Source organism: Nycticebus coucang, chromosome 20, assembly GCF_027406575.1.
Source record: "Nycticebus coucang isolate mNycCou1 chromosome 20, mNycCou1.pri, whole genome shotgun sequence".
NCBI lineage: Eukaryota > Metazoa > Chordata > Mammalia > Primates > Lorisidae > Nycticebus > Nycticebus coucang.
The window spans coordinates 15,664,422-15,674,082 of record NC_069799.1 but is presented as its reverse complement, the minus strand read 5'-3'; positions in this window follow the sequence as shown (position 1 = coordinate 15,674,082).

Below are 9,661 nucleotides of genomic sequence, written 5' to 3'. Positions count from 1 at the left end.
TGCCATGAAATCAACCTAGGTCACAGAACCTGAAACTTCTAGGTTCAAGCAATCCTCCTGAATCAGCCTTCTGACTAGCTGGCACTACAGGTGTCTGCAATGATATTCAGGTAATTTTATATTCGACTTCTAGTAGACATGGGTGTTGCTCTTGTTCTGACTGATCTCCGACTCCTGAGTTCAACATCCTCTCATCTTAGCATCCCAGATTGATAGCATTATAGACATATGCTCCTGCACCCAGGCAGAGCACAATATATTTTGAGGGAAAACATATTTCATAAAATATGCTTTAAGTCAAAATGGCCACAAAAGGCAAAGAATAAGAAGTAATAATATAAGGGCTTATTTGTTAAAAACCTATAAATCGGACGGCGCCTGTGGCTCAGTCGGTAAGTGCCGCGCCCACGGCACCACAGCCGTAGTGAGGCGGCGCTGTCCGCGTTCTAGAACGACGGGAAGGTGGATTGTGCTCCACGGAGCTTAGCCCCCAGCGCCCCCAGTATGCACAGCATCAGAAATGTTGCCTAGCATGCTCAGTTACCCGCTTAAGTTTAAAGATTGTGGCATCTATTCATGTGTCTGTCATTCTGTACCAGAAGTCTGTTTGTTCTGATAAACTATCAATATGTACTTTCTTAAGAATAAGCACAATACACTGTTGATCCAAATATAACACATCCTCATGAGCTTGCTAGACTCAGTGGCATCACTAAGGAACACACAAAGAGGTTTTTCTCACCATAAATATCAGTGAACTAGAGCAGGACTTTTACAAGACATGACCTCCCACAATAAGGATTTGTTCAAACATCTTGCTTCACTATTTTTCATAATTAATAGAAATCAATAGAGTAGTTTAATATTTAACAATCAATCAATTATGAATCAAAGTATAGTTACTAATAAGAGTAAAAATATATAGAAAATATATATAGAAGTAGTCAAGCATTATACATAAAAGAAATATGTCAAGCTGTTTTAAAAAAAATAAGATCATAAGAAACTGAAAAGAGTTGCAGGACTGAAAGGAGTTGTAAGCCTTGACATTCCTAGGATGGGAGGGAGTAAGCAGGTGTTACTGATAATCACCTCCCTCCGGAGAGCAAAACCTTGAAAACATGTAATGCTTGATAAACCGCATATGCAGACACAAAGATAATTTACAAGCATAAGCAGAATGAAGATTGCATTGTTTGAACCTTGGAAAGAAAATGTATAAATACCAACATATACCCTCAGTAAACTTTGCAGCTGCATACTTTAACCCGTGGTGTGCCAGACTGTCATTCCTTCGCCGATCTCTCAACCTTCCTCGTTCCTTCTCCCTGCTTTCCCTCGGACTGGAGCCCACCGACAGGGCGGTCCGCGGCAGGTAAGGCACCGGCCCCATATACCGAGGGTGGCAGGTTCAAACCCTGCCCCGGCCAAACTGCAACCAAAAAATAGCCGGGCGTTGTGGCGGGCGCCTGTAGTCCCAGCTACTCAGGAGGCTGAGGCAAGAGTATCGCTTAAGCCCAGGAGTTGGAGGTTGCTGTGAGCTGTGTGAGGCCATGGCACTCTGCCATAAAATGAGACTCTGTCTCTATGAAAAAAAAAACAAAACAAAAAACCTATAACTCACTGTTGTTATTTTGAATGTATATAAAATACATACTGAAAAAAATGTAGGACAGATACACAACCATCACGTACATGTTCATATAAAGAGGTATCTGGCACATATTTACTGTAGCATTATTCACATAATCCATTTGGTGAAAGAAATCCACATTGGCCTCAAAAAACAAATGGTGAAATATAATTTAAGATATAAAAAGGATATAAAAATGAGAGAGTATTACTCAGCTTCTAAAAATCAGGAAATCTAACATCTCTCATAAAGATAAATGTTAACTTTGTGGTAAATGAAATGGCCTTTCAAAAATTATCTTCAAATTACACAAATAATTCAGACAAACATAATATATATTCACCAGTAAATATGAGTTAAACTGAAGACAGATTTTGTAGGCAGGGGACAGTGGTTCACACCTACAATCCTAGCAATTCTCCAATTCTGGGAGACCAAGGCAGTTACATTGCCTGACCCGTCTAAGCCAGAGCAAGATCCCATCTTCAAGAAAAATAGGTGGTCACTGTGGTAGATACCTGTAGTCCCAGAGATAGGGGAGGCTGAGGGAAGAGAATAATTTGAGCCCAAGAGTTTGAGGTTGCTGTGAGCTATAATCCCATGCCACTCTACTGAGGGTGACAAAGTGAACTCTGTCCTCCACATCCAAAATAAGTTTTCATAAATATTCACCTATAGGATAAAATAAGCATTGGCTAGCAACCAAGAGAAAATATACTATTCCTAAACCAAATAAAAGAAACATGTAGGAACTTGAAGAGAAAAAAAAGAAATTCCCACTGGACACATGGTTGATTTATATTTAACTTTTATTCTCAATGTCTTAAAGTATACAGAGATGAATAATATCATGAAAAATTATAATAAAGCATCCCAAACTAACTCAGATAAAAAGTGACATTATATTTTATATATATTTTTTAATTTTCCACAAATTCTCAAACATTTTTAATATACAAATAAATCAGTGAATCCTCATTTATAAAATAACCATTTGGCACATGATAATTCAAAGACTGGTTAAAAATTGACTTTGTTTTGTGACCAAATCAATTTCATCAGTAAATAATTTTAATCACGTAGTTTCTGGAAGATAGGTTAAATGATGAAAACATGGGTGACCATGAATACACCCTTTAATTTCATTTCCAAACTGGTGCTTCATTCTGTAGATAATATCTTGGACATCCTCTTTGGATAGGTACATGGGTAATTGTCTAGACAGATGCACTGCTTCTCCCTCTAGATAACTTATCACTTTTTGAGGTCTACATTCATAAACTTCTTTTGCATTTTTGTTTAATATAGCATTAAGAATTTCTTTTAAATCCATTACTCCACAGAATGGGAGACAGTTAGACATTCCTTCTGTTTCCAAGTAGTTTTCAGTAATGGAAATTTCTCTCTGATAATAAGATTGGTTTTTCCAGTGGCTCTGCAGGAAGTTTATGATTCTCAATAAGTCTTTTAAATAGCAGGGCTTCTTCTACTCTATATGGATTTAACAACATTACCTCTCTTTGAGATGTAATTAGCCATGCATCAGGAAACCTGAGATTGTGAATTAGGCAAAGTTCATGGTTCTTTTCTATGTCAAATTTCTTTTGTTTCTCCAAATTTATTTTTAATTTTCTCATAGAAAAGAGGATCTGTACAATTTTAATATTTTGACTTTTTCTTTCAATTTGGGTCTGAAAAAGCTTATCGAGTTTTGGTTGATTAAATAACAAGGTTTTCAACTTGCGCTTCTGTGCCAAATTCCATGTGTTGGATTTTATCTTTTTTCTGCCATCTCTAAATGTTATTTGTGATTCCTGTTCAACAGCTCTCTTCATTTGACCATTATATCATTCCAAGTCTTTAGCAGCACTCTCTTTATATCTGTGAGCTGTTTCGGTGTTTTTGGAGTTGTCACGCAGTTGAACTGCCTTGGGGAGAGCTTGAGCAGGAGTGCAGAGAACTTCGGGCATTGTCTAGGGCCCCAGACTGAGCCGCTGAGCCAGACAAAGCTAATAGTTTTCGGCTTTGGGTTGCAGGGAGCCATTGTGAGGGCTATATTTTATATTTTTAATATCTTTATTTTCTCATAGAAAAATATGATGGAAAATATTGCAATGAATACTTTGTAAATAATGGTACATTTACCTACAATTTCTCATTTTCTTTATCCTTGTATGTCAGACAAATTTTGGTACACCATGTATAGGAACAAACTACAATCAAAATTGACTGAGGTGAGGTGACCTACTTTAAAAAATTAAAAAGAGGCCTGAAGCAGTGGCTCATGTCTGTAACACTAACTCTCTAGGGGGCAGAACCAGGTAGATGGCAGGAGCTCACTAACACTTTTCAAAGAAATACAAATGGCCAAGGAGCATTTCAAAAGATGCCTAAAGTACTTATTCTTAGGAAACTGTGAAGCAAAATCACAATGAAATGTTACATCATACTCGCAATAAACACTACAAAACGTGTCAAGCATAAAGAGAAATTAGAAACTTTTAGAAATATTGGTGAGGAAAAATGTTGCAGACTCTAATAAAAGGTATGAATTTTTCTCAGAAAACTAAAATTAAAAGTTATTGACTCTGTGCCTGTAGCTCAGCAGCTAGGGAGCCGCCCACATGTACAGGGGCTGTTGTGTTTGAACCCTCTTGGGTCTGCCATTCAACAATGACAAGTACAACAAAAAAATAGCCTGGTGTTGTGGTGGGCACCTGTAGTCCCAGCGACATGGGAGACTGAGGCAAGAGAATCACTGAAGCCCAAGAGTTGGAGGCTGTTGTGAGCTGTGATGCCATGGCACTCTGCCGAGGGGGACATAATGGGACTCTGTCTAAAAAATAAACAGCTAAATAAATAAATAAATGTTATTATTTCATCCAGCAATCTCTGATCTGGATATATATCCAAAGTACGCACTGAAGATCAGGGAAGATACACTTTCTCACTCACATTCATCACAGCATTATTCATAAAAGCCAAGACGAGGCTGGGTGCAATCACTCACACATCCAATCCTAGAATTTTAGGAGGACGGGGCAGGAGGATAGCTGGACCACAGGAGTTTAAGACCAGGCTAAGCAACAGTGAGATACCATCTCTACTAAAAGAACGGTAGGATAGCCAGGAGTTGTGGTGGCCACCTGTAGTTCTTCTATTGGGAAGGCTGAGGCAGGATTGCTTGCATCTACATGTTGGAAGTTACTCTAAGCTGCGATGATGCTACAGCATTCTAGCCCAGGAAACAGAGTTCATCTCCATCTCACACAAAAATTCTCTTTTCTACGTGACTACAATGTTCCACTGTGACTGTGGACTAATTCACTGTGGGTATTTTTTCTTTCTTTCTTTCTTTCTTTTTTTGAAACAAAGTCTCACTTTTGTCACCCTTGGTAGAGTGTGGTGGCATCACAGCTCACAGCATCCTCCAAATCTTGGCCTTAAGTGATTCTCTTGCCTCAGCCTCCCAAGTAGCTGGGACTACAAGTGCCTGTCACAACTTCAGGCTATTATTTTTGTTGTAATTGTAGTTTTCATTGTTGTTTAACAGGCCTAGTTCAGGTTAGAACCCGCCAACCCCTGGGTATGTGGCCGGCACCCTAACCATTAAACAACAAGCGCCGAGCCCAGGTATTTTTTCTTAATATTAGTTAACATTTTGTTGTATGAAAACAGATACACTGAATATTTTATGCACCATCTGGCAATAAAATTTCATGGAAAATGTACAATTTATTAATATGAGATACTTATCGGAAAATGTTAATAAACATTTGAAAACAGCAAGGATAATTTTTATTATGTTATTAATATATGATTATTTTTACAAAAACTGAAAAGATTTAACTTACCCACTAGAAACATTAAAAAAAGTATAAATAAAAATATTAACTTCATAAAATATAATAAATCCTACTAGTTGAAATAAGCATTTGTGAAAAAGTAAAGTATCTTTTAGATATAGGTTGAGGAAAGTGATGAAAGTCCTGCTGATTTCTGTTTGCCCAGTGTAAACTAGAACTTTCAAGTGAGCCTTTTAATACATGTGGAATTCCTACTCATTCTCTAAACTACTAGTTAAATAAGTTGAAATTCTAACACATAGTTCTGAATATTTAAATCTAAAATTATAGAAAATTGAACACAGAATGAAATGGAATGTGAAAACATAGATAGAGACAGTAAAACCAGCAATACAGTAGAAAACAAGTCCCGTCTTCATGTATTCCTTCCGAGGGAGCCATTTATAGGGAAAAATGCTTCAGTGACAGCCCAGCACACGGACTCACACCTGTCATCTCACCTACGTAGAGGCTGAGGTGCGAGGATCACTTCAGTCCAACACTTTGACACCAGCCAAGGCAATACAGTGAGTCGCCATCTCACAATAAATGATGTTATGAGAGCTTTAGAATCCAGGGAGGAGGTTGTAAAATTCTAATGCTCTTAAAAAGGGTCACTCAGAGAAGGCTGACCCTCATTCAGTCAGCAAACTAGAGGATCCCTGGTCCTGGTTATTATCTGGAGAATGGCCTGCTCATTTTTCTTCCACTGAGAATTCTCAACTGACAATATGGGCCTCTCTTAACTTCACAAAGCCATGATGTGGGAGTGGTCCCACCTATGCAGAGACCTGGAGGGAAATGTTCACTCATGACCATGGAGACAGGCCTGCAGACCTAGGCACTTTCTGTGTTTATATTATTTGTGTGTGTATATGTATTTTTTTGTGTGTATATACACAATATTTGCGTGTGTATATACACCCATAAATACACACACACCAATAGTATATATGTATATATACACACACACACCTTAGAACCATGATAGTGAGCCATCTCCTTTCAGTGACCATTTCTTCAACTTGACCAGATTTTCATAGGCCAGAAATGCACCACATGTGTGTATTTGTATAGCAGGTCTAGGTCCTTATGCTAATCACCTCTGTATGTTGACAAGTTTGTTACAGTCCCTTGAGTGGTCTACTTGCAGAGTTTCTGCTGCCCATGTGTGTGTCATGTATGAATAAGCATATCCTAAGCCAGAGACAGTTAGAAAATAAGAATTGTATTTGCAGAGTTTCTGCTGCCCGTGTGTGTGTCCGTGTATGAATAAGCATATCCTAAGCCAGAGACAGTTAGAAAATAAGAATTGTATTGTAACAATGGAGACACTAATGTAGCCTCAGGAATACTCTAAACTACTGGATGACATAATATAATTAAGAAATGTATGTCTCGGCACCTGTAGCTCAAGTGGCTAACGCACAAGCCACATACACGAGAGCTGGTGGGTTCGAATCCAGCCCTGGCCTGCCAAACAACAATTACAACTACTACCAAAAAATAGCCAGGTGTCTTGGTGGGCGCTTGTTGTCCCAGTTACTTGGGAGGCAAGTGAATAGCTTAACCCCAGGAGGTGGAGGTTGCGTGAGCTGTGGGAACTCTACCCAGGGCAACAGCTTGATTCTCTGTTTCAAAAGGAAAGGTAGCTGTCAGAAATGGGGGATCGTACTTCTAATCCTAAACTTTGGGGAGGCCAAGGCAAATACACTGTTTGAGCTCAGGGGTTCAAGACCAGCTAGAGCAAAAGGGACACCCCAACTCTCCTAAAAATGGCAAAACTAGCCTAATGTGGTAGAAGGTGCCTGTATTTCCAGCTACTCAGGATGCTGAGCCAAGGAGATCCCTTGACAGCATGTATTTAAGGTTGTGAGTTATAATGCCAGGACACATGACTTTGTCTCAAAAAAAAAAAATCCAAAAAAAATGAATTGCAAGGAGTAGATACTTTTAAATATATTAAGGTTGGCAAAGGATGGGCAATGTGGCTCAGGCCTATAATCCCAGCACCGTGGGAGGCCAAGGTGGGTGGATTGCTTGAACTCACAAATTTGAGACCACCCTGAGCAAAAGCAAAATACTGTCTCTACTAAAAATAGAAAAACTGAGGCACATGCATCGCTTGAGCTGGAGGTAGACTCTGCTGTGAGCTATGATGCCATAGCAGTCTACCCATGGCAACAGCTTGAGATTCTGTCTCAAAAAAAAAAAAAAAAAAAAAAGTTGGCAAATTACTGCTTACTGCACATATAAATTAAATTATCACAGTCCATATAAAAACAAAACTGTGAGGCTAAAGAACATTACACTTTCTTCCATTTGGGGAGATACTTAGTGTTCTGATATAATGACTATAATTTCTTCAGAATCTTATTTGAAACCTCCATAACACAAAAAAGTATAAAGTATAAATATACAAGAACTATTTTTGTTGTTCCTGGGATTTCTGAAACATGTACTAACATCACCACCTCACTCACATATTTTGGATATGATGCTAAAGAAAAAGAAACTTTGGTGGTGCCTATAGCTCAGTAAATAGGGTGCTGGCCACATACACTGAGGCTGGTAGGTTTGAAGACAGAACTGGACAGCTAAAACAACAATGAAAACTGCAACAAACAAAATAGAAGGGCATTGTAACAGGCACTTATAGTCCCAGCTACTTTTGAGGCTGAGGCAAGAGAATCAGTGAACCCCAAGGGATTGAGGTTACTGTGAACCATGACGCCACAGAACTTTATCCAGGGAGACAGCTTGAGATTCTGCCTTGAAAAAAAAAAAAAGAAAAAAGAAATATAAACTTTATTCAGACATGGTCTCATTCTGTTGTTCAGGCTACAGTGTCATAAAATCAGCCTAACTCACAGCAACCTCAAACTCCTGGGTTCAAGCACTTCTCCAATCTCACACCCACCACCAGCCCCCAGTTGGTGGGACAACACACAACGACTACAATGCCTGGATATTTTTTTCTCTTTTTAGTAGAGACAGAGTCTCACTCTTGTTTAGGTTGGTCTCACGCTCCTGAGCTCAAGCAATAGACCCACTTTGGGTTCCAGAAAGCTAGGATTAGAGGTGTGAGCCACCTAGAATAATAAAAATAACTTAACAGGTATACTAAAAAATACACACATATATCATGTCCTTCAAAGCAATGGAAGAGCAGTCAGATTCTGCAGTCACATGTAAGCCATAGAAAGTTCTTTCATTCTCACTGTAACCTAGACTATCACTGAAAAGTAAGCTTATTCTGGAAATCAAAACCAAGAAGAGGCATGGTGGCTCATAACTATATACCTAGCACACTGGGAAGCCAAGGAGGGAGGACTGTTTCAGCTCACAAGTTTGAAACTAGTCTGAGTGAGTATGAGAACTCCCCTGCACTAAATAAATAGAAAAACAATTAGGGAGGCAATAGGGAGAAACTTGTAGTCCTGGCTATTAGGGGGCTGAGATATAAAAATCATTTAACACCAGTAGTTTAAGGTTGCTGTGAGCTAGGCTGATGTCATGGCACTCTAGTGTGAGGAAAGAGAGTGAGACTCTGTATCAATAAAAAAAATTAAAATTGGCGACTCATGGGTGGTGCCTGTGGCTCAAAGGGGTAGGGCACCAGCCCCATATGCTGGAGGTGGTGGGTTTAATCACAGCCTCAGCCAAAAATTGCAAAAAAAAAAAAAATTGGTGGCGCCTATGGCTCAGTGAGTATGGCACCTGCCCCATATACCAAGGGAAGCAGGTGACCAAACTGCAAGAAAAAAATAGACGGGCACTGTGGCGGGCGCCTGTAGTCCCACCTACTCAGGAGGCTGAAGCAAGAGAATCACCTAAGTACAGAAGTTGGAGGTTGCTGCGAGCTGTGTGATGCCACAACAACCTACTGTGGGTAATAAAGTGAGACCCTGTCTCTACCAAAAAAAAAGAAAGAAAATAAAAATTAAAAAATAATAAAAACAAGAAGACAGATGGCTTTATGTAAGAACAAGAGAAAGAAACCCAGGCTTCTCAGAAATCATTTCCAATGAAGCTTAGCTTCCCTAATCACACTGTATTGTGTGGTTTCCTCCTAGAACTTGAACTTCTGACCAGTGTTACCTGCTTCACTCACTCCAACCTACCTGGGTGCTTGAGTAGTGTCTGCAATGTGTTCACTTTCCAGGGTTCTTTGCTTTGCTCC